General features: G+C 40.7%; 1 protein-coding gene across 11 annotated transcripts in view; it reads left to right on the top strand.

Moving 5' to 3' along the window:
* Window positions 1–2,864: 2,864 nt before the first annotated feature.
* SYTL4 (synaptotagmin like 4) overlaps window positions 2,865–24,775 on the top strand; it is a 69,903-nt gene continuing 47,992 nt past the window's right edge. For 3 of the 11 annotated variants that reach the window (XM_019810223.2, XM_034653547.1, XM_019810222.2), the window contains exon 1: window positions 2,869–3,590. The gene's annotated coding sequence lies outside the window, so the exon portion shown is untranslated. Of the gene's footprint in view, window positions 3,615–24,775 lie in introns of all 11 variants that reach the window. The other 8 variants (XM_034653544.1, XM_011237577.3, XM_019810224.2 and 5 more) reach the window with 7 other exon arrangements.

Below are 24,775 nucleotides of genomic sequence, written 5' to 3'. Positions count from 1 at the left end.
TGTGCTTTCTCTCTCTCCCTCAAGTAAATAAAACTCTTTTTAAAAAAGATTTTATTTATTTATTTGACAGAGAGAGAGACAGCCAGCGAGAGAGGGAACACAAGCAGGGGAAGTGGGAAAGGAAGAAGCAGGCTCATAGCAGAGGAGCCTGATGTGGGGCTCGATCCCATAACACCGGGATCACGCCCTGAGCTGAAGGCAGACGCTTAACAACTGAGCTACCCAGGCGACCCTCAAATAAATAAATCTTTAAAAAATGATTTTTTTCGGGCTCCTGGGTGGCTCAGATGGTTAAGCATTTTATTTATTAATTTGACAGAGAGAGTGAGAGAGCACAAGAAGCGGGAGCAGCAGAAGGAGAGGAAGAAGCAGGCTCCCCAACTAGCAGGGAGCCCCTGGTGGGCCTCGATCCCAGGACCCCTGGATCACGACCTGAGGTGAAGGCAGATGCTTAACCAACTGAGCCACCCAGGCATCCCTCTTTCCAGGTTTTTTTTTTTAAGATTTTATTTATCTGAGAGAGAGAGAGAGCATAAGTGGGGAGGAGGGTCAGAGGGAGAAGGAGAAACAGACTCCCTTCTGAGCAGGGACCCCCATGGGGGGCTCAATCCCAGGACCCTGAGATCATGACCTGAGTGGAAGTCAGATGCTTAACTGACTGAGACACCCAGGCGCCCCTCCAAGATTTGTCAAAAATAATTATTTATATTATCAAAGCCCTACAACTCTCATTATAATAAAGTTAAAAAATACAGAAAAGTAGGAGGAAAACAAAGAATTCATTTAGTTCTACCACATAGAGACAAGCACTACTAGTATTTTGTATATTTCGTTCTAGTCTTTTTCCCATGCATATCAATCCGTTTTCATTAATTGTGATCATATTTCATATTAAATGTTGTATCCTACTTTCAATTAATATTAGAGCATAAGCATTTTCCTGTCATAAACCATGTGTAAATGTCAGTTTTATTGGCTCTAGAATATGACTATACTATAATTTACTTAACCATTGAAACATTAAGTTTTTGGTTAGTATTTTATTATCCTAAGTAATACTAGGATTAGCCTAGTTGTACAAAAAGTTTGTGTACATCTGTTTTCCTTAGGACACATTCATTCATGCATTATATAGGTACTAGTGAGGGCCTACTATGTGCCAGGTACTATGCTAGCTGTCAAGTTTCTGCCTTGGGTGGCATGCTATCATTTACTGAGATAGGAAACACTGGAGGAGGAGCAAATTGAAGAGAAAATATGGTGGTTCAGCTTTGGATGTGTTGAATTTGAGGTGCCTGCAAGACATCCAAATGGAGATGTCAAGAACACAGAGCTCAGTGAAGAGGTGTGGATGGAGCTATAAAATTACAGTGGTGGCCATATACATGGTAATTAAAGCCAAGTGAGTGAAAGAGATCAATTAGGGCAACAATATATGCAGCCTAGCTCTGAGAATGTGTGACTTTCAGAGGTTAGATAGCAGAAGTGGAGTCTACAAAGTGACTCTGAGGACAGGGCAAAAGGGTAGGAGGAAAAGAAAGAGCATGACATTATAAATGCCACAGGAAGACTTTCAAGTAGGAGGAAATAGTTAACAGCGTTAAATGTAGGAAAGATGTCAAGCAAGATAATAATTAAAAATATCCCCTCTATTTATTTTATTTATTTACATAGATTTATTGACATGGGGGTCATTCATTGGTTGGGTATTTTGTTGAGTACAGTTTCAGTTGAGTGTCGGGGAAGGACACCAAATTGGTGAGAAGAAGAGAACAGAGATTACAAATGTACCTGCAAAGTACATTTTCAATAAATTTGCCCATAAAGAGGAGCTGGAGAAGTACTTAGTTTGTAGGGAGGATTTTTTTTTAAGACGGCAGACTTGGGCATGTTTAATTGAGCATCGTTAATGGCTGATGAGAAGAAGGGAAGGAGAGAGAGGGAGGTGGGAGAGAGGACAGGCATCTACAATTACTGGGGAGATATAAACATTTTAAAGCTTAATGATATGTATTGCTCACATGCCTTCTAAAAGTTTATTCTATTTTATTTTTTTATTTGTCAGAGAGAGAGAGTGAGAGACAGAGAGATGGAACACAAGCAGCGGAAGAGGCAGACAGAGGGAGAAGCAGGCTCCCCGCTGAGCAAGGAGGGCAATGCACTGGATCCTAGGATCCCAGGACCACCACTGGAGCTGAAGGCAGACGCCCAACTGACTGAGCCACCCAGGCGTCCCTCTAAAAGGGTTTTTTGAGCAGCACACACTCCTAAGAGCAATTAGGAAAGAGCTTTGTTTTTGGTACCTACTTTGTCATCAAATGTGATAAAAACAAACAAAAACTTTGCCAAAGAATCTCATTATTGTTCTAATTTGCTCTTACTTGATTACTATGAGTTGAATGTTTTAAACATTTGTGTCTGCGCGCGCGCGCGTGTGTGAATTTAGTGTATGTCCTTTCCTCCAAACATTTCTATTTTAGACAGACACTTTTATTTGCAGCTTTTATTTGCTTTAAAGTTAAAGGATCAGAATGGTATCATATTTTATCTTCCCAAATCATACCGTCTAGAGTGCTCATCTTAGAAGTACACGACAGTTTGACAACTTTGGCTCAGCTAAGCGGAAGAGGCAGGAGACTTAATCATGAGTGTGCACTGATGGAAGTGAAAAGGGGGCCACGTCCAGTCTTAGACCCCTATCCTCAGCCCTTAAGCTCCCTTTCCTAACCCCGGGAGGGCATCCCTCCAATGACTTAAGTCTTTGGCTCTCAGAGCGCCCTTTCTGGTGGCGCGGCCCCCTACTAAGGGGCCCGGAGAGCTGTGCGGCTCCTTTAAGAGTCCAGCTCCTCCCCGCTCCAGGGAAAGTTGCAGCTTTTTCCGCCTCCCGGGAGGGTGAGTACGGCCGGCCGCCAGAGCAGGATTGCCGTCTTCTCGGAGCAGGAGACCCTCCCTTGAATCCCGGCACTGGGACGTCTCACCCTCTCACGGCACCTGTTGCAGGTGACAGGTACGTCCGCGGCTAGCGGGCGCCCCTTCGCCCTTGGTCCCGGGCTCCCCCTGGGCCCCTAGCCCCTTTTCTCTGCCTAAGCGCCCCCTACCCCTATCTCAGGGGCCTGCGCCCTTCTCTACCCCTTTCCGCTCTCCCAGTCTTTCCTTCTCCCCAGCTGACCGCCGGTCCCCTCTCCCTTGTCTGCCTCCCTGGACCGCACCCCCCACGCTTTGACTCCTGTCTGCTTGGGGCGGCACTCCCCGCCAGTTTGCGTTCCCTCGGGCCGCTTCTGACCCCTTCGCTGGCCCACCGGTCGCTAACGGAGGCTGTACCCCTCTGGGCTCTGCGTCCTCTGGGTCTCGCCTCACGCAGAGTGGCTCAGCTTTTCCCGCCAGCCCCAGCTGGAGCCCCTCCAGAGCTGGCCCTGGGGGCGGGTGGGGCCGAGCTCCTGTCGGGAACTGCACTCTCAGAGACGTCGAGTCCCCTTTTCGGTGGTTCCTCGATCAGCGCTTGGTCGTCGCGCCGGGTCTCAGTATCGCACTGCTTCCGGACCTCGGACCTCGCGACGTCAGCTTCTCCGGCCTCCATAGGACCGTCAAAGGTAAAGGCTGGAGGCCGGTTGCATGTGAGTCCTGCCTCAGTGGGCTCCCCCTGCGCTTGGGGCTGGGGACCCAGCTGTTTGCTCTGGAGTTGAACTGCTTTATCTTGCCACCCTTCAAGCAGGCGTCGGAGGTTTGCTCCTGGAAGAGGGTACCCAGAGCCCTCAGAAGGGGCACAGAATGCTCTTATCCCCAGTGATGGTTTGTAAAGGGCCAGAAAACATGTTCCTCCAGCCCCCCAAAGTTGAATGAGGTGGTTGGGGTCTTTTTGGCGGTGAAATCATTTGGTTATAATTCTGGTGAACGAACAGGTGATCTGTTTTTCATTAACCGACATTTTCTTCCCCCAGTAAGTACCCTGCTTCTTCAGGACCAGAGGACCTAGCATTTGGAATATTGCTTTTGTCGTGGTTGACCCTAAACCTTGTGCATTTGTGACAGAAATTAATTTTCACCGCATCCTGGACCTCCTGTTTTTAACTGGCTTCTTTTCTGTTCTTTCAGCTCCCCATCCCCACTCCTCGTAAACCCATTAATATTAAGGTGTTAATGACCTAATGTGTTTACGCCACTGGGCTGTGGAGAGAACAGTGTTTTACACAATGAGTTGAGTCCCCTGATGAAGTTTTTTGTTGTAGTTTTTTCTTTTTTTTTTTTTTAAGCACCTGCTGGAAATCCAAATAGAAAACTACCAACTTGGCTTGTGAGACTTCTCCTGGCCTGTGATGAACATTTCTGTAACACAATTTTAGGTGCCTCACTTTAGGTCAGAGCAATGAAATGGAGCTTGGAGGCTTCTCCTGGAATAATTGGTCAGTGAGTGTATGTGGCATTCTGGTTGATGCTCTCTGAGCTTGTCCCCTTAACGCTACTAATAATGGTTGTAGGATCTATTGAGCCATGTACTGTAAGTTCTTTACATAGTAATCTCATATAATCCTCATGATAACTCTGTGTGGTAGGCCCTACAGTTAGAAAACCATATTATGATGGAAAGGAAGCTCAGAGGTTAAGTGCCTTGCCCCCAAATCACCTAACTGATGAGGGGCCAAACTGGGCAGAGCTTGTGTTCCTATCCCCTGTCCCACTCTGCTATCTTAGATTTTATGAGCACTAAATAAATAGCTCACAGGGGAGGACTTAGTGATTAAAAATTTCCCTTCCAAGCTGAAACATGGGTTTTGGTCCTTGACTCCATTTCAGATGCACTGCAGAGGCTTTGGACCATTTACCTCACTGATCTCTCAACCTCTTCACCACTTCACTTCTAACAGCGAGCTAGTTGCCACAGTACTGCTATAAACACACAGCCCTGAGTGTACTGGCTGAATGAAGCCTCTGGGGCTCTCAGCTCGGCAGTAATTGTCCTAAGTTAGGAGTGGGGAACCCTGGATTCTAGGGATGTGCATCTGACTCAACTTCTTCCTTTCCTGCGGGCGAGGGAAGAGATGAGGGTGTGGTCAGTGATAAGGATTTCCCAACAGCCAGCCCAGAGAGCCTGAGGGTGAGTGTGTGCTCATCCCCTCCTGGGGTGGATTGGAGTACCTTCGGCAGCAACAGTGCAAAAGAGAAAATGTCCTCGCCTATCCCATCTTTGGGCGTTTGCTCAAACTGTTCCTTTTTCCTGAAAAGCTAACTTGCCTCGCAGACCCACTCTCCTGCCATTAATTCCTATTCGCCTCTCAAGATTTAGCTCTAAGGTCCTCTCCTTTGAGACAACCTTCCTGAACACATAACTCCTTCCCCCAAGCCAAATTACCAGTTATCCTGTCCCAAAGCACTTTGTTTACACACCAGGAAAGCCCTTAACATCTGTCTTAGTTGTTTTTCCACCTGGAAGGTTGTAACCTCTTTTAAGGGCAAGGTCTGGGTCTTGGAGCTCCCTTTCTCTTAAGGACAAGAGATTAAAAAATATTTGTGCTAGGCTGGAGATGCCAGGCCTTTAAGGGCCTGAGGGCTGGTGGTGGTGGAGTTGAAGTCCACAAACACCTTCCTGAGGCACTTGAAATCCGAGGGCTAGGAGTTTGTACTTAAATGTCACTTCAGTGAGGCCTTCCCTAACCACACTATTTAAACTTGCAACCCCATCCCTGCACATTCTATATGCCCCTTCCCTACCTTATTACTCTAATGTAACATATTGTGTTTTCTTTCTTTTTTTTCATCTTTCTTTTTTTATTGTCTATCCCTCCCCTGCCCCTCCGTAATGTAAATTCCATGTGGGTAGGGATTTTCTGTTTTGTTTACCAGTGGTAGACCTCAGCACCCCTAACAGAGCCTGGCACATCATAGGTGCTTAACTAATATTTGTGAAATGAATCAATGAATGACATTACCATTCTAGGAATTGGTACTCTTTTGTGCTCTCCTGGACCTGACAGGAAGTATCCCTAGTCTGTCACCCTACCCCAGGTTCAGTTCCCACACGACTTTCCTTCTGCTGAGTTTTGTGCTGAGACTGCATTCCTGATGACAACTTTGACCTAGTTGGAAGCACTTCCTCTCTTTTTTTGTAAGGCATGAGTCTCTGAATGGAAACTTCTGAAGTGAAAATGGAAAGAGCCCATGCTTCTTGTTGGTAGGAAGGGGGACTTGCACTGAGAGGAGAGGATGTGGATTGTCAGACGTCTTCAGGCCTGTCAGGCACTTGGTGGGCTCAGTTAAGAAGCTGGGGAAAGTTACTATGTAACAGGGAAGTGAATAGCCCCAAAGAATCAAATGTGGCACAAATTCGGCTTTTGGCCTCACGTTTCCCTTAGCTTTTTAGGCATGAAGTGGTTATTGGATTATAAGCTTTATGGAAATGCCACTGCTGAGTGCCATGTGTGTAGTACTTGACGAGTTTAGTTTTATACTAGGAGAATTATGCAGTGTGAGGAAACCACTATGGAATAAAAAAGAGAAAAATATGATTGTGTTTAAATGTGGTTTGAAATATTCAGAAAGAAAAAAAGGGGGCTCCTGGGTGGCTCAGTGGTTAAGTATCTGTCTTCTGCTCAGGTCATGATCTGGGAGTCCCAGGATTGAGCTGCCTCAGGCTCCCCGCTCAGCGGGGAGTCTGCTTCTCCCTCTGACCCTCACCTCACTCATGCTCTCTCTCTCCTGCTCGCTCTCTTTCTCAAATAAATAAATAAAATCTTAAAAAGAAAGGAAAAAAAACCGCTAGAATTCCTTAAAGGACAAGCTTGGAAGGAGTTGGACACTTGATATGGTGGTAAATATGGGATTTACCGCCATTTGATGTATGTTAACTTCTTTAAAACTCAAGTTTGTATTAAAAAAACTTCTGCTCAGCCTCCTCTTCTACTGAATTTATCTCCTCAACCTCTGAACATTGGAGTGATCAGTCCATGTACTTTTTTCCGTCCAAAATCTTCCTAGAAACACTCTTCCAGCCCCATGGCTTTAAATACCATCTATCTATACACTCATCATTCCCACATTTATGTGTCTGACCCAAGCCTTTTTTCTAAGCTGCAGCCTCATATATCCAATGGCCTATTTGACATCTCTACTTAGATGTATGTCCAATAGATATCAAATGTGACATGGCCAACACAGGACTCCTGCTTCTTCTCAGATCCCCAACCCTTTCACCCAGCCTCCCCTATCTCAGTAAAATGACAGCACCATCATCCATTCAGTTGCTCAAGCCAAGAACCTAGGGTCACCCTTGATTCCTCCCCTTCTCTCACCTCCCCACATCCAATTCATCAGCGAGTCTTGTTGGTCTATCTTCCAACTGTGTCATATATTCTGCTGCATATCTCCCTCTCCTCTGCCTCTTACCCTAGTCCAAGCAACACAAGGCTGCAATAAACATCTTTGCAGAGTGCTCACAATGGATGTAGATATAGATACACCTGTACAAATATTTCTGTAGGATAGCTTTCTAATAGAATTGTTGAGTCAAAGGACATTTTCATTAAAAAATGTGAACAGTCTTCGCCAGAGTGACATCCAGGAAGGTTTACACTCTCACCACAGAGAGTGCTTTTCTGCATTCCCTGGCTGAGGGTGGACAGTCTTTCTAATTTTTGCCAGTCTGATAGGTGATTTAACTTGCATTTCTCTTATTACTAGTAAGGCTGAGTATTTTTTCATGTGTGTCAGCTATTTGTGTTTTTCCTGAGACTTGCTCCTTGAGATCCTTTGTACATTTTTCTTTTGGGTTATATATTTAATTTGTTTATAAGAACACTGTGTTTATTAGGGATATTTATTCATTGCCTGTTACACAGTGCAAGTTTTTTGCTCTTGTCATATGTCATAACTTTGTTCATGCTGTGTATGTACCCCTCTTGTAATCAGATAAAACACACTATAAAACATTTTGAAAAACATGTTCATTAGATTTGGCAATTAGGAGGTCAATGACGACATCAGTGCAGCAGGAGAGAAGGCAGATTGTAGAGGATTGGGGAGTGAGCACGAAGAAGTCCTGATAAGGGATATGATATATACACTTTGAAGAGACTTGGCTAAAATGGGAAGGAAAGGGTGTTTCCTATAGACAGTTGGGCACAAGGAACAAGACCATCTTGTTAATTTTGTTTAGTTTTAAATATAGGAGATGTGCCCATTCATAAGGAGATGGCATAGAACTTGATGATAAGCAGTTTCTGGGGAAGCTGAAGGGTGGGGGCTCCAGAGTGAAAGAGGTGAAAAGACTGGCCTTAGAGAAAGGGAGGTAGCTCTTCCATTGAGAAAGGAGGGAAAAGGCAGGAGTGATTGAAGCTGTGGAAAAGGAAGGAACTGTGGCAGGACAAGGTTGTGAGGAAGGTCCCATCCGATGCAAGCAGTGAGGGATTGGGCTAGCATTTGAGAGGGATGAAAAGAGGCACTTTTTAGAGCCTGTTGTCCAGATTGCCACGTCATAGTGAGGCAAGAACGCCTTGGATAACTTGAATTTGTCTCCACCCCAAATCACAGAATTCTGTATCCATTCTCTCCAGCAGAACTCATCAGTCCAGGTGTAGAAACAGAGTATAGATGATGTAGTTTGGGGATTTTTCTGGGTAGCTGTGACAGAAGTATAAGAGAGCAGGGGATTGGACAGTGCTGGCGGAATAGTTGAAATGGTGGAACGCTGTGGCTTTATATCTATGACTAATTCTACTTTGAACTTGTGTAATTCTTAAGAGAAAATTTTCATGGCATCTTGTATGGTTTGTTGTTTATAGCTCTGTTAATTCAGGCATCAGAATAGCTTTAACATCAGTGTCCTTAAACTACGGTTTTGCAACTTATCAGAAAGCATGGGTTGATTTACTGAGAGCCTACAATGTGCCAGTTTCTAGGTGAAGTACTTGAGATACAGTGGAGAAGACCATGGCCTTTTTTCCATGGAACTTACTTCAGCAGGAAAGGTATGTGTTAATGTATCACATAAGTAGTGATTTCATCACAATTGTGATATGTTCAATGAAGTTTATTTTTTTAGAAATCACATTGTCACATTGCTTTCTCTAACAGGTTTTACCAATTTACATTTGCCAACAAAGTATGGGAGTACCTCTTACATCTCCCCTTTTTAAAATTGAATACTGTCTTTTAAAAATTTTGCTGAATTGATAGGCACACACGAAAACATTTTCATTACCAGTAAGAGTGAAACTTTTTCTTTTTTACATCTATTGCCATTTGATCTTCTTCCTTCAAAAATTATCTGTTCATGTTCATTTTCTGTTAGATACGTACCTCTCCTTGTTTTTAGTAGATTTCTTTTACATATTTGAACCCATTAACCACTCTTCTCTCTCTCTCTCCTCCTCCCTCAGCTCTGGAAACTCTAAAAAGACCAGCACGAACAACTTGCTTGCAACAAGTTTACTGATCATAGACTGCTGCAAAGCTTTAGCTCTAAGGGAAAACAGGATCTAGTTTCCTTTTATTCTTTATTTTATTATTACTTTTTCATTTATTTTATTTTCTTCCTTTTTAAATATTTTTACCCAATCTCCGGCCATTCCCTTTTGATCTTCTTTGAACTTCTTTCTTATCTACTTTGGAAACTTTGGTGTGACTAGGGATCTGACTACATGTTTATTACTTGACCCAACAAAAATAATACATAAGTCTTCTGTTCTCCTTCCACATCCCATTCCCCAGATGTAACAATATTAAATTTTTATCTCTTTTCAGACATTTTCCATGCCTGTATAAAATATTTATTTCCTCCCATCCATCCATCCATCCATTCTGTCTGTACTTATATGTTAAAAATACAAATGGAATCATAATGTATATGTTTTGTAATGGATTTTTACTTAATATTTGTGGTAAGCCTTCAATGTCAGTAAAAATAGAACTACCTCTTTCTTTTTAACAGTGACATAGGTGTTTTCAAATGTATGTGTGGAAGGAGGAGTTGAGATGGCAGAGGATTAGGGGGACCCTGACCCTGTCTCATCCCTTAAACATAGCTAGATAATTATCAAATCATTCCAAGCACCCAAGAAATCAATTAGAGGTTTGAGAGAACAAAAACTGCAAGTCTACAAGTAGAAAAGCGACTACTTTTTGGAAGGTAGGAGGTGCGGAGAATTGAATTGGGGGAGATACAGCTGTGGATACAGTGGCGGGGAGGGACCCTGCTTATGGAAGCTACTGCAAAGTATTATAAGCAGCGGAGCGCAAAATTGGAACTTTTAGAAGTCTGCTACAGTGGGGGATAGGCCTGGCTTAAAGGTGCTCAGGTGGCAAAGTGGAGTGGAATCCCAGGTGTGACACTGTGGTCTGAGCATCCCCTGGGTTGCAGGAAGAATGGGTAGTGCTTACGTGCTGCACTGTTCCCAGGCTTAGGAGCAGGGTCACCTGCTGAGCTGTGGTGCTGGCTTTCTGATCTGTTTTGCCATAAACTGTGAACTGCTGTGCAGTCCTGTAACTGCTTTCCTGTGATAGGCTGGCAAATGGCAAAAGCGTAGTGAAACCATTCCCCAGAGGAACAGTGTGGGTTCACACCATGGGAGTCCCTAAAATTTGGAGTTTTGAAACTCAGTTGCAGGCCTAAGGTAAAAAAGCTCAGTCACAGGCAGGGTGAACGCAGGGTTCTGATGGAAATTGGGGACATGAGAGTAACTGATTGCTCTTCTGTGAGGGCTCACTGAAAAATGGGGGACACGAACTTTTAGCTCCAGGGCTAGAGAGCTGGGCGCCACCATATTCATCCTACAAATCAGCACTAAAAGCCTTCAGGGAGCAAAACAGTGCCACCTAGTGGAGACTGGAGTCACTTACACCAAGTCTCACCCCCCTGCACCCTGAGGGTGCATTTCCACTAGTGCAATTCCACCTGAGAATCAGTACAACAAGCCCCTCCCCCAGAAGACCAGCACGAACAACTTGCTTGCACCAATTTTACTGATCGTAGACTGCTGCAAAGCTTTAGCTCTAAGGGAAAACAGGATCTAGTTTTCTTTTTCCTTTTATTCTTTATTTTATTACTTTTCATTTATTTTATTTTCTTCCTTTTTAAATATTTTATTAATTAAAAATTTATTTATGTATACACTTTATATGTATATTTTTTGTTTACTTTCATTTTATTATATTATTATTATTATTTTTGGATCTAGATTATTTCTAACAAGCAGGCCAAAACACACCCAGGATAGTTTTTTGTTTTTTTGGTTTTTTTCTTCCTATTCCTTGTTTTTTGTTTTGTTTTGTTTCTTCTTTTCTTTTCTGGGCAAAATGATGAGACAGAGAAATTCACCCCAAAAGAAAGAATAGGAAGTAGAACTCACAGCCAGGGATTTAATCAATATAGATATAAGTAAGATGTCTGACTAGAATTTAAAACAATGATTATAAGGATACTAGCTGGGCTTGAAAAAAGCATAAAAGACACTAGAGTATCCCTTGCTGCAGAAATGAAAGAACTAAAATCTAGTCAGGCCAAAATTAAAAATGCTATACCCAGGATGCAATCCCAAGTGCAGGCCATAAAAATGAAGATGGACCAAGCAGAGGAGCGAATCAGTGATAGAGAAGATAAAACTATGGAAAATAATGAATCTGAAAAGAAGAAGGAAAAGAGGGGTGCCTGGGTGGCTCAGTTGGTTAAGCATCTGCCTTAAGCTCAGGTCATGGTCTCAGGGTCCTGGGATCGAGCCCCATGTTGGGCTCCCTGCTCAGTGGGGAGTGTGTTTCTCCCTCTCCCGCTTGCTCATGCTCTCTCTCACTATTTCTTTCTCTCAAATAAATAAATAAAATCTTTATTAAAAAAAGAAGAGGGAAAGAAAGGTAATGGATCACGAAAGTAGACTTAAGGTAACTCAGCAACTTATTAAAACCTAATAACATTCATATCATAGGAGTTCCAGAAGGTGAAGAGAGAGAAAAGGGAGCAGTAGGTTTATTCAAAAAAATTGTAGCTGAAAACTTCCCTAATCTGGAGATGGACACAGACCTCAAAATCCAAGAAGCACAGAGGACTCCCATTAAATTCAATCAAAGCCAACCATTGCCAAGGCATAGCATAGTCAAATTCACAAAATGCACAGACAAGAAAGGAATCCTAAAAGCAGCAAGGGACAAAAAGTCCTTAACCTACAAGGGCAGACAGATCAGGTTCATAGCAGATCTGTCCACAGAAACTTGGCAGGCCAGGAAGAAGTGCAGAAAATATTCAATGTGCTAAATGGGAAAAATAGGCCTCCAAGAACTATTACCCAGCAAGGCTGTCATTCAGAATAGAAGGAGAGATTAAGTGTTTCCCAGACAAACAAAAACTGAAGAAGTTCATGACCACTAAACCATCCCTGCAAGAAATTTTAAGGGGTCCCTTTGAGTGGAGAAAAAGAACACTAAAAGCAGCAAAGACTAGAAAGGACCAGAGAACATCACCAGAAACACCTAACTTTACAGGTAACACAATGGCACTAAATTTATATCTTTCAGTAAGCACTCTGAATGTAAATGGATGAAATGCTCCAATCAAAAGACATAGGGTATCAAAATGGGGAAAAAAACCCCCAAGATCCATCTATATGCTCCTCCAAGAGGCTCATTTTAGACCAAAAGACACCTGCAGATTGAAAGTGAGGGGATGGAAAACCATCTGTCATTCTATTGGATATCGAAAGAAAGCCAGAGTAGCCAAACTTATATCAGACAAACTAGATTTTAGAACAAAGATGGTAAAAAGAGATGAAGAAGGGTATTATAGCATAATTAAGGGGATTATCCATCAAGAAAATTTAACAATTGCAAATATTTATGCCCCCAACTTGGGAGCACCCAAATATATAAATCAATTAATAACAAACTCATTGATAATAATACAGTAATGGTGTAGAGGACTTTAACACTCCACTTACAGCAATGGATAGATCCTTTAAACAGACAATCAACAAGGAAACAATGGCTTTGAATGATTCACTGGACTGGATCAACTTAACAGATTTATTCAGAGCATTTCATCCTAAAGCAGCAGAGTACACATTCTTCTCGAGTATACATGGAACATTCTCCAGAATAGATCACATCCTGGGTCACAAATCAGCCCTCAACAAGTACAAAAAGACCGAGATCATAGCATGCATATTTTCAGACCACAACACTATGAAACTTGAAGTCAACAGCAGGAAAAACTGTGGGAAGACCTCAAATACATGGAAGTTAAAGAACATCCTACTAAAGAATGAATCGGTTAACCAGGAAATTAAAGAAGAAATTAAAAAATACATGGAAGCAAATGAAAATGAAAACATGACAGTCCAAAACTTTGGGGTACAGCAAAGGCAGTCCTAAGAGGGAAGTACATACCAATTCAGGCCTACTTCAAGAAACAAGTCTCAAATACACAACCTAACCTTAAACCTAAAGGAGCTAGAAAAGGAATAGCAAATAAAGCCTAAAGCCAGCAGAAGAAGGGAAATAATAAAGATTAGAGCAGAAATAAATGATACAGAAACAACAACAACAACAAAAAACCCTTAGTAGAATGGATTAACAAACTAAGAGCTGGTTCTTTGAAAGAATTAACAAAATTGATAAACCACTACCAGACTTATCAAAAAGAAAAGAGAAAGGAATGAATGAAACCATGAATGAAAGAGGGGAGATCACGACCCGCACCAGATAAACACAATTTTAAGAGAAAACTATGAAAAATTATATACCAACAAACTGGGCAACCTGGAAGAAATGAGCAAATTCCTAGAAACCAACAAACTACCAAAGATGAAGCAGGAAAAAATAAAAAAATTTGAAGAGACCCATAACCAGCAAAGAAATTTAATCTGTACTACAAAATTTCCCAACACACAAAAGTCCTGGGCCAGATGGATTCCTAGGGGAATTCTACCAGGCATTTAAAGAAGAGTTAATACCTATTCTTCTCAAACTGTTCCAAAAAATGGAAATAGAAGGAAAACGTCCAAACTCATTCTATGAAGCCAGCATTACCTTGATTCCAAAACTAGACAAAGACCCCACTAAAAAGAATTACAGGCCAATATCCCTGATGAACATGGATGCAAAAATTCTCAATAAAATACTAGCAAATTAAATTCAACAGTACATTAAAAGAATTATTTACCATGATCAGATGGGATTTATTCCTGGGCTGCAGGGGTGGCTCAATATTTGCAAATCAATCAACATGATACACTACATTAATAAAAGGATAAGAACCGTATGATCCTGTCAATAGATGCAGAAAAAGCATTTGACAAAATACAGCATCCTTTCTTGATAAAAACCGTCAACAAAGTAGGAGTAAATGGAACACACCTCAACATCATAAAGGCCATATACGAAAGACCCACAGCTAATATCCTCAATAGGGAAAAACTGAGAGCCTTTTCCCTACTGTTAGGAAGAAGACAAGGATGTCCACTCTCGCCATTACTATTTAATGTAGTACTGGAAGTCTTAGCCTCAGTGATCAGACAAGAAAACCAAATAAAAGGCATACAAATTGGCAAGGAAGAAATCAAACTTTCACTATTTGCAGACATGATACTCTATGTAGAAACCCTGAAAGACTCCACAAAAATGTCCTAGAAGTAATACATGAATTCAGCAAAGTTGCAGTGTATAAAATCAATGAGCAGAAATCTGTTGCATTTCTATACACCAATAATGAAGCAGCAGAAAAAGAAATCAAGGAATCGATCCCATTTGCAATTACACCAAAATCCATAAGATATCTAGGAATAAACCTAACTAAAGAGGTGAAAGATCTGTACTCTGAAAACTATAGAACGTGAAAGAAAGTGAAAAGGACACAAAGAAATGGAAGAGCATTCCATGTTCATGGACTGGAAGAGCAAACATTGTTAAAATGTCTGTACTTCCTAAAGCAATCTACACATTTAATGCAATCCCTATCAAAATACCAATAGCATTTTTCACAGAGCTAGAACAAACAGTCCTAAAATTTGCATGGAACCACAAAAGACCCTGAATAGCCAAATCAATTCTGAATAAGAAAAACAAAACTGGAGGCATAACAATTCCAGATTTCAAGCTATATTACAAGGTACTGGCACAACAACAGACACATAGATCAATGGAACAGAATAAAAAACCCAGAAATGGACCTATAACTCTATGGTCAACTAATCTTCAACAAAGCAGGAAAGAATATCCAACGGAAAAAAGACAGTCTTTTCAACAAATGGTATCGGGAAAACTGGACAGCAATGTGCAGAAGAATGAAACTGGACCACTTTCTTACACCATACACAAAAGTAAATTCAAAGTGGATGAAAGACCTAAATGTGAGATAGGAAACCATCAAAATCCTAGGGGAGAACATGTGCAGCAACCTCTTTGACCTCAGCCATAGCAACTTCTAACTTGACATGTCTCCAGAGGCAAGGGAAACAAAAGCAAAAATGAACTATTGGGACTTATTAAAAAGATTTTAAGAAACTCTTTTTTTTAAAGATTTTATTTATTTGAGAGAGAGGTAGAGAGTGAGAGACAGAGCACCCAAGCCAAGGGGAGAGGCAGAGGGAGAAGCAGACTCTGCTGAGCAGGGAACTCGTTACAGGGCTTGATCCCAGGACCTTGGGATCATGACCTGAGCTGAAGGCAGATACTTAACTGACTGAGCCACCCAGGTACTCCTAAGAGACTCTAAAGACAGAGAACAAACTGAGGGCTGATAGAGGGAGGTGGGTGGGGGATGGGCTAGATGGGCGATGGGTGTTAAAGAGGACACTTGTGAGAAGCGCTGGGTGTTGTATGTAAGTGATGAATCACTGCATTCTACCCCAGAAACCAATATTGCACTGTATGTTAACTAAGTAAAATGAAAAAAAAATAGTGGCATAGTATTCCATTATATATATGTACCATAATTTATATAATCAGTTTCTTATTGATATATGTTTGTATTGTTGTATAACTTTTTTGCTTATTCAAACACCAAGTACCCTTATGATATATATTTGTATATGTACTTGAATATCAGTAGGATAAGTTTTTCAAAATGGAATGGCTCCACTTAAAAAAATGGTAAGTGTTGCTAAAGACCCAGGGAGGTCTAGGAAGATAAAGACTGGCTACTGTCCACTGGATTTAGGAGATTCCTGACGACCTTAGAGCAATTTCAGGGGGTGAGTGGGCTGGAATGCTAGACTTTGGTAGGTTGAAAAATGACTGGGGCTATGAGGAGGTGGAAGCAGTGAATATGGAGAATTCCTTAGAGAAATTTGGCTCTAAATAGCAGTGAGAGTGGTAGTTGGGGAAAGATTGAGATCTAGCGATTTTTATTTTAAGATTTTATTTATTTGTCAGAGAGAGAGAGAAAGAGAGCACAAGTAGGGGGAGTGGCAGGCAGATGGAGAGGTGGGCTTCCCCGCTGAGCAAGGAGCCTGGTGTGGGACTCAAACCCAGGACCCTGGGATCATGACCTGAGCTGAAGGCAGACACTTAACCGACTGAGCCACCCAGGTGTCCCAAGGAATTTTTTTTTTTTTTTTAGTTTAGGAGGGACTTAGACATGTTTAAAAGCTGATGGGAAGGAAGGGATAATTGATGGAGCCAAGTCCTGACAGGGTGAAGTTTTTATGCCAGATAGAAGAGGATCCAGAATGAAGTGGAGGGATCACCCTTAAATAAAAGGAAGTACGTTACAGGTGGTAAGAACAAAAAGGGGAATATAGATGAAAATAGATTTACAGATTTGGTGGCAGAAACTTGTCTGAGGGCATTTATATTTTTCTGTGATGTAGGAGGAAAGGTCATCCTTTAGAGCAGGGGTTGAAGTGAGGCAAGGTTTGGGTTGGAGATTTGCAGTTTTTGAGTAAGGTTTAAAATAGTTATTGTTGAACAGGAAAGCATAGTTGGAGTGTCAGTCAGTACTGAGGTGAGCTTGGTGACCAAGAATTCATATTGATAATAACCTACCAGACTGATATTTTTCCCAGTAGATCTCAGTAGCCCCAGTGCAGGCATAAAGCACTACAGTTGGGCTCTTGTAGGGTTATGTTTTTATCAGATATTAGCAATGAAAATGGGTTATTGAGGATATTGACAGAGTGAAGTTGAAACAGTAGAGTTCAAGGTACCTAGGAAAGGAAATGAAGACAGGTAGGAGCTGACAGAGCAGAAACAGAAGGGTATTTGAATTAATGATTATCAAAAGTCAAGTCCTGGGTGATAAGCTCTTAGGTGTGTCTGAATATGATATTTGATAGTTTTGATGCCAGCTCATTTAATCAACATGCATATTATGTGCCACCCAGTGCTCTGGGCACTGAAGGTACAGAGATGAACAAAACAAAGTCCCTTCTTTCATACAGCTTGCTATCTAGTTGGGGAGATTGTTCATTTTTATAAAAGGTCATCCTCATTGATATGCTGATTGGTGATGTAGAACTACTAATGATAAAATCAAATATTGACATAAATAGCGTGAGGAAAGTTCAGCTAGACATTTTGAGTGCCTTGCTTTATTGTAAGTTGTATTAACTGAATTATGAAAATTTATACCTCCCCCTTTCAAACTTTTTAAGGTGCTTTTATATGCTATGTCAGAATTGAAGATAAAACAAATATATACACGCTTAATTTGAACATTTTAGGAGTTTTAATTTTTTATGCTTTAGGATTTTTTTTTAATATCAGGACATTGCTTCTAGCTGTAGAACAGATGTTGATATTGCATGTACCAATCTTGTTCTAGGGATTTGATGTAAGGTGTTAAATAATTATGGTTAAGCAGTTTAGGAGCGAAAGAGGGCTTGTAGTACATTCATATTTTCACTTTTATTTTATGTTCTCCAATTTATACCTGCTCTTTTGTGTATATATACTTATGTATATGTTAATACTTTATTTGAAGGAAATTAGCATTTATTTTATGTCTTATAGGACTTAAAGAAACCTTAAAATTATCTGCTACATATACAGTTAAATTTAAGTTCAACCACAGGTTATTTGATTGTGTTTAAGGTTTCTGTGGCCATAGCTAGATCACAGTATCCCTAAAATTAAAAAAGAAACCAGATGCATGAAGTCACAGTTATGTGTGAACATGAGCTGGATTAGTCACGGGCCATCATGATTTCTTATATAAGGGGACTGTGTGGGTGATTTTTAGGTGACCTGGCCTGCAAGAAAGAATTAGATGATTAGCTAGAGTTCAGTTTAGAAGTCCCCACCATCTGTGACTCTGGTAGAAGAGGGTCTTCCCTGCAAGGGTGATGTTTTATAAAAGCGTGTTGACTAAGGAAAGATAATGGTGTTGTACACAGTCATGGGACTTACTGAAAAATGACAAGGTGTCAGTTGTTACCAGACTTTAAAAAATGTTTTATGCATATAAATAACCTGGATTTTAAAACATTATATTTTTTTTTAAAAGATTTTATTTATTTATTTATTTATTTATTTATTTGACAGAGATAGAGACAGCCAGCGAGAGAGGGAACACAAGCAGGGGGAGTGGGAGAGGAAGAAGCAGGCTCATAGCAGCGGAGCCTGATGTGGGGCTCGAACCCATAACGCCGGGATCACGCCCTGAGCCGAAGGCAGACGCTTAACCGCTGTGCCACCCAGGCGCCCCTAAAACATTATATTTTTTTAGTGGGGGATTTTTAATCATTTTAAGCCTTTGGACTGTTAAGGGAAAGGACTTTGGCAGAGAAGAGGATGAACTGGCCATCCTCCCCCCCCCCATCAACCTCATGGGGCTCTTGTGAGCCTTCCTGGCTTATATGAGAAGTAGCTTTAACTATAGGTCTTGCAAGATGGAAAGCCAAATGGGATTTGACATATATATGCATTTCTCCTGTTGCCAAGGGTGGGTATTTGGACACATGGTCTCGTTTTTATGATCTTTTATATATACTTATTTCTATGTACCATGTTTGTGGAGATCTGCCTTCCAGGATTGGTGATAGGTTTAAGACATCTGGAGTTGCTGAGGAGCAGGAAAAAAGTGTGAAATCATGAAAATAAGACCACATTTCCATGCATCCTAACACTATGCAGGAGAAATATATATATTAAGACACCCAGCTTCTCTCTGGGGCTTGCTTTAGAGAAGTATGTATTATTTTAAGTGGGAATTTCTTCAAACCATTTATGAACAGAATTTGGTGGCACTGAAAGGTAACCATGTGGTTTCAATCTGGATGAAATTGTCCCCAACTGTGATTCTAAGAACTAACAAAAGAGATTATATTTTAGTTACTTCCCCCATATGCTCTTACTGTCCTTTAGAAGGGATATCCTGGATGAGGGGAGGTCAGGGGACTGAGAAAATAAGCCAGACTGAAGGCCTCTCAAACGTTCATCTGTTACTAGCTGAGGACTTAAAAAACAAAACAAAACAAAACAAAACAAAACCGAAACACTCCAGTTACTGAGGGTAAGATGTCTCTTTTCCAAATATTACCACGTATAAGCAATATTATCAGAAAAAGAAGAGACTGTATGGCATAGTGGTTAAGAGGTCAGACTCTGGAACCAGCCTGCCTGGTTCAAAGACCAGATTGTCACGTATAGGATGTATGACCTTGGGCAGGTCATTTGCTGGATGTGTGCCTCCCTTTCCTCGTTTGTAAAACATGATAATATAGTATCTACTTCACAATATGATCATGAGGACTAAATGACTCCATCTATATGAAGTGCTTAGAAAAGTACTTGGTACATAGTAAGCATTATAAAGTATAAGCTGCTTTCTTCTCCTCTTTCTTCATCTTTATCAGTGGTGGATAGCGTTAAGCTTTCTGAAACTGCTAATGCCTCAGTGTATACCAACTCCACTTTTATAGAACCTGTTCTGAGAAGGATTGTAAGGGGCAAAAGAACCTTAGTGCAAACCCCAAATCAGAATCTTGTAAACTTGAGAACTAGTTATAAATTTCTCATTGTTAGTGGAAAATAACTAACAACTTGCCTACCATAACACTTCTGAGAATGGACCCCAGTGCAGGCAGGCCGGGGCACATTGTGTGAGACTGTGGGGGTCTAGACTCCAGTTGACCATTGGGAAGCCTCAGTTGCCCTTTGGGTTTGGAGCCTTGATTCTGACTCCTCTATCACTGCTCTTATTTTTCTTCTTTTGATCCTGTTTTTTAAAATTATACTGTTTTGTCATGTTTTATGTATCTTTTTAAGTCATTTTAAATCCTGTCTGGAACAGTGTATAAATAAATAGCTTTTCAACATATCCAATTACTAACATTTACTTAATATTTATGCTTGTCAGCCTACCTCCATGCAGAGAGGTATGGTGACTTTCCATCTGGAAAAAGACTACTGATTAGATTTCTCAAATATCACAGTAAGATGTCAAAACAGCCATATGCTCATATTTTTTTCAAAGCATATGGTTAATAATAATTAAAATTAAACAGCTGTCAAATTGGCTGCTTATTCTAGACTGAGCACTGTGCTATGCCTTTTACTCATGATGTACACTGAAATCCTCATGGCCTTAGACAGGAGCTCCTATTATTATTATTATTTTTAAAGATTTTATTTATTTATTTGACAGAGATAGAGACAACCAGCGAGAGAGGGAGCACAAGCAGGGGGAGTGGGAGAGGAAGAAGCAGGCTCATAGCAGAGGAACCTGATGTGGGGCTCGATCCCAGAACACCAGGATCACGCCCTGAGCCGAAGGCAGACGCTTAACCGCTGTGCCACCCAGGCGCCCCAGGAGCTTCTATTATTATCACTGCTTTTACAAATGGGGAAACTGAGACTCAGGGAGGTCAAATAAGTTAACCAAGTTCACACAGCTAAAAAAGTAGTGAAGCTTTGATTGAAAGCCAGGCAGCCTGGTCCCAGATCCAGTGCTTATAGACACTATTCTAAGCAATACTGCTCTTAATTAGAAATCTAGCACATCAGAACCCCAAGTCCTAGTAGAAGAGGCTGTTTTGTGTTACAGAACATTCACAGGTTCTGCAGGTTTTACCTGAGTGTTATGTCTTCAATATGCCCCTTCTCCTCTCTACTACCACTGCCTTCTACTTTGGGCTCTCATCATCTGCCCCCTGGATTTTTATCACAGCCTTCTCAAAGCCACATTCTGCATAACTGTCAGAGTGTTCTAGCAAGTCTTTGCCTTACCTAAAACTCTTCAATGGTTCCTTATGTCAAAGGCTAATTATCCATGTTTCTGAGCATAGTATATCAAACTCTTCCCCTTGCATGATATGATCCCACCCCGTCTCTTCCACATCCTCCCTTACAATTTACTATCTAGTATTGCTGTACTGCTTGCTCATATCATGTTGCTTTATGCTTCCATGCTTTTGTAAATGCCGTGTGCTCTACTTGATTAACTGACTGGTACACGTTATTTACAACCAGTTCCCGTGCTACAGCTGGTATCTCTTTTTAGTTCCCTTTCCCCAAGCTGGAGTAGGTGTCCCACCTTGGTATTCTCATTATACCTTGTGAATATGTTTCTTGGATCACCATGTTCTTTTATGATTATCTATTTAAGTATCTCTTTCAATAGGCTGTGAACTGCTTTTGGGCAGGGGCTATGCATGATTTTATCCTTAGTCAGTTAGCATAGCACTTAGCATGTAGTTGGCCCTCCTAACTAGGGAGTATTCTGTAAACAGTGCAGAATATAGATCTTCAGGTCAGGGAATGAGTGGGATTTTGAAGGCCTGAAACCACATGGACATTCAAAGGTAACTACCAGGACAGTAGAGGGAGGTCTCACAGAAGAATCTTTGGGCCAGATACATTTACATTATTTAATCCAGGAGCCAGAAGGGGCTTGGGGGGATGGGAGTAGGGGTTTGTATCCAAAGAAAACTTGGAAAGATTGAGAAACCAGATTTAGCAGCTTTGCATTTTGAATCTACCTTAAATTTGTTTGAATGGCCTTATTAGATATCTAAAAGAGGTACATTTTAATAAAAATATTTAGAGTTATTTTCTTGGTGGGACATCACCCTACAATTGAAAGGGACAGGTGATAAATTGACCAACACAGTATCGCAATGTAAACATTTTATTGACTGTAAGCATTGTTGCATGTTCATTCAGCTGTTACCAACCAAAAAATGTTAGCAGTTGGTGCCTTTGTGCAGAGGTGGCTGGATCCAAACAAGGAGATTTAGGGAAACCCTGCATTTCTGGAAGCTTTCTTTTCATGGAATCTCCCTTCCTTCCTTCCTTCCTTCCTTCCTTCCTTCCTTCCTTCCTTCCTTCCTTCCTATAAAGTGTGAAGACTTACCATGTGATCTGTTTTGGTCTCACTTTTCTGTGCTCTAAAATCCACTCTTTTACCTTCAGATTTTCAAATGGTATTTTTTTTCTAAAGATGGATGGATTTTGCCAGCTTTTAGGGGCTATGCCTCTCTTGGGTTTTGGAAATGCACACATATAATAAGTATCCATTCTGACAGTGCGTAAGATTGGTCAGCTTCAGATACCGTAATTGCCTTGTTTACAATTAGTCAATAGAGTTCACTTTGGAATGTACTTTATGGCAACACAAATCCTTATTCATTATGCCGCCTTACTTGCATCAGGGCAACTGAATTACAATCATCAGAGTGATTTATTCTTTCCTGATTAACATACATCATAAATACATGCACGCAGAATCACAATAACATATGGCAGTTTGCAAGAATGGTTTCCCTTCATCCTCCTTTAAGCAAAACATTTCCCAACTTTTTTGATCATTCTCCCTTACCACTGAACATTTTGATCACCCTTAATATATGTGTATTTACTCATAAATGGCATATTAACTGTACTAATATTATATAAGACATTCATTTCTATAAAAATAGATATAAAGGTATAAGATGAAATGGACACTTTAAAATTAATTTTAGTATTTATGAATGGTATAATAACTTTTGCTCTCATTTTTTCCTTTGCTCTCATTTTGATGAGAACACCGACATTAAATGTACTTCATTTAAACAAAATATTGGTTTATGATACAGCTATTTGAGGGTCTGATTCTAAGTTCTATTTATTTTTATACTTGATTCAAATGACTGTCAGAGCTGAAAAAAGATACTTCATGGAACATATAAATCTAAAAATAAAAGAAGCCCATTGTTGAATGCAGTTACTAAATAATGATATTCATAGTTCTGGGAGACAATTATGCAAACATTTTGTTGCTGTTTCATCTTCTCAGCTCTGAGCATGCATGCTGTCTTTTCACATTTTAAAATTCAAGTATAGGGGCGCCTGGGTGGCACAGTGGTTAAGCGTCTGCCTTCGGCTCAGGGCGTGATCCTGGCGTTCCCCCACATCAGGCTCCTCCGCTGGGAGCCTGCTTCTTCCTCTCCCACTCCCCCTGCTTGTGGTCCCTCTCTCGCTGGCTGTCTCTCTCTCTGTCAAATAAATAAATAAAATCTTTAAAAAAAAACATGTTTTAGGCAGCAAAATTAAATATTAATGGAAACAATTTCAAATTTACTGTGTATTATTTATTCTTTATAAAAAAGTCCTTTTGCATAATGAAGGAAACCATCAAAAAGGCAGCCTACTGAATTGGAGAAGGTATTTACAAATGCTATATCCAATAAGGGGTTAATATCCAAAATATATAAAGAACTTAGATAACACCAAAAAAAAAAAAAACCCCAAATGATCTGATTAGAAATGGGCAGGGGGAACTGAATAGATATTTTTCCAAAGAAGACATACAAGTAGTCAACAGACACATGAAAAGATGCTCAGTATCACTAATCATCATGGAAATACAAATCAAAACCACAATGAGATATCACCTTACACCTGTTAGGATGGCTAAAATAAAAAAAGACAGGGGTGCCTGGGTGGCTCAGTTGGTTAAACATTTGCCTTTGGCTCAGGTTGTGATCTTGGGGTCCTGGGATTGAGCCCCGAATCAGGCTCCCTGCTCAGTAGGGAGCCTTCTTCCCCCTCTCCTTCTACCTCCCCCCCGCTTGTGCGCACTCTCTCTCTCTCAAATAAATAGATAAAATCTTTGAAAACAAAACAAAACAAAACCCCAAAAAATCAAAAAATAACAAGCATTGGCGGGGATGTGGAAAAAAAGGAACCCTTGTGCACTGTTGGTGGGAATGCAAATTGGTGCAGCCTCTGTGGAAAACAGTATGGCGGTTCCTCAAGAAGTTAAAAATAGAATTACTGTATGATCTGGTAATTCCACTACTGGATATTTACCCAAAGAAGATGAAAACACTAACTGAAAAAGATATATGCACCCCTATGTTTATTGCAGCATTATTTACAATAGCCAAGATATGGAAGCAACTCAAGTGTCCATTGATAGATAAATGGAGATGTGTGTGTGTGTGTGTGTGTGTGTGTGTGTGTGTGTGTATGGATAGATAGATAATGGAATATTACTTAGCCATAAAAAAGAATGAGATCTTGCCATTTGCAATGATATGGATGGACCTAGAGGGTATAATGCTAAGGGCAATAAGTCAGTCAGAAAAAGACAAATACCATACAATTTCACTCATATGTGGAATTTAAGAAATAAAACAAATGAATAAAGAAAAAAGACACCCCCCAGGCTCTTAAATACAAAGAACAAACCTGTGGTTCCCAGAGAGGGAGTGGGTGGGGGGGGAGTGAAATAGACAAGGGAGATTAAGAGTAGACTTATCTTGATGAGCACTGAGTAATATATAGAATTGTTGAATCATATTGTACACCTGAAGCTAATATACCACTGTACGTTAATTATACTTGAATAAAAAATAATGCACATAAATAAAAATAATAA

Source organism: Ailuropoda melanoleuca, unplaced genomic scaffold (genome assembly GCF_002007445.2).
Source record: "Ailuropoda melanoleuca isolate Jingjing unplaced genomic scaffold, ASM200744v2 unplaced-scaffold9814, whole genome shotgun sequence".
Classification (NCBI taxonomy): Eukaryota; Metazoa; Chordata; class Mammalia; order Carnivora; family Ursidae; genus Ailuropoda; species Ailuropoda melanoleuca.
This window is presented reverse-complemented; position numbering and strand designations above follow the sequence as displayed.